This window comes from Amphimedon queenslandica, unplaced genomic scaffold (genome assembly GCF_000090795.2).
Source record: "Amphimedon queenslandica unplaced genomic scaffold, v1.1 AMPQUscaffold_1992_Cont26003, whole genome shotgun sequence".
Lineage (NCBI taxonomy): Eukaryota > Metazoa > Porifera > Demospongiae > Haplosclerida > Niphatidae > Amphimedon > Amphimedon queenslandica.
The window spans coordinates 1-1,241 of record NW_003557670.1 but is presented as its reverse complement, the minus strand read 5'-3'; the positions used below and the strand labels follow the sequence as shown (position 1 = coordinate 1,241).

Below are 1,241 nucleotides of genomic sequence, written 5' to 3'. Positions count from 1 at the left end.
GTATATACTAGCTCACTTGTTTTGTAATCTAACCAGATATGCCTGACTTTCTTCATAATGACCAGCATTACTCAGTAGTAAACAAATGTAAAACTACTCAATGAAATTAAAATAAATAATAACAGTTATGATACAAAATTTACAATACTTTTAAACAATACATGTACATGTGTATGATGAAACAAGAGAACTTGATAAAACAATACTTACATCATCATTAGACATTTAAGGATGATCCTCACCATGTCTTAACATTATTAGATACCTAACTCTATACAGTAATCTCAACGCCACAACATTCCTCTAAGCCCCACACCAATACTAAGCCAAATGGAACTATATAAAGAAAAAAATCAGTGGTGGGCTTAGTCGTTGAAATTATCATGATCATGGTTTCCCACAGGATATTGACATAATGCTCTCAGTGAATTTTTAAAGTTGTTCGAAATGTTGATAAAATATATCACAATGTATTTTCCCAAAATTTAATCAAACATTGCAAAGGTAAAATTTTTATCAAACTTTGTGATACATATAGAAGTTCTAATACTGTGTAAAAATTTTTAGCAGACTCTAATCAAAATTTGGATTTTTATAAATTTTAAAACTTGCTTTAAAATTGGATCAAAGACATGGTACATGGTATTTGGCCAGAATTTGCCAAGAACAACTTAGGAGAAAATTCTCTGTGTTTATAATTTTCTGATCACATGTCCATATGTTGTACAGAAAGTTGAAGCTCATTCTGATCAAAATCAGATTTTCATTAATTTTAAATTTTGCTAAAAAAGGGGCCAATACCAAAGAATTTGGTTTTTGACCAAATTTTGCCAAAAATTGCTCAAAGAGACATGTTTCTGATACATATACATGTCCTAATGATGTATCAAAGTTTGAGCTCATTCTGATCAAATTTGGATTTTTTATGAATTTCAAGGCTTGTCAGCTCATACAGCATGCCTTTTAGCTCACTTAGCATGCTTTGTGGGGAACTAATAGTGCGATAAATTTATAATAAATATTGTGTGTGTGGCCAGTTATTAATAACTAACATAGGCTGATATAGAGCTGCAGTGGTCCACTCCCTAGCAGTCTCTCATACATAATGACAGTTTTTTGCTGATATGACATTGCCTGAAGATGAAAAAAGAGAGAGATAAAATGTAGCAAGTCAATTTAAAATTAAATTTCAATTGAGTAAATAATTAATTGCTACCTTGTAAAGAAATTAAAATATTAAT

At 30.1% G+C, this 1,241-nt stretch overlaps 1 long non-coding RNA gene across 1 annotated transcript; it reads right to left on the bottom strand.

The window, feature by feature from the left end:
• Positions 1 to 10: 10 nt before the first annotated feature.
• Positions 11 to 1,135, bottom strand: LOC109593332 (uncharacterized). The gene is made up of 3 exons (XR_002190898.1): positions 1,053 to 1,135; positions 211 to 336; positions 11 to 93 (listed from the first exon to the last, which is right to left on the bottom strand). It is a non-coding gene; the product is annotated as an uncharacterized LOC109593332 (long non-coding RNA).
• Positions 1,136 to 1,241: the final 106 nt, after the last annotated feature.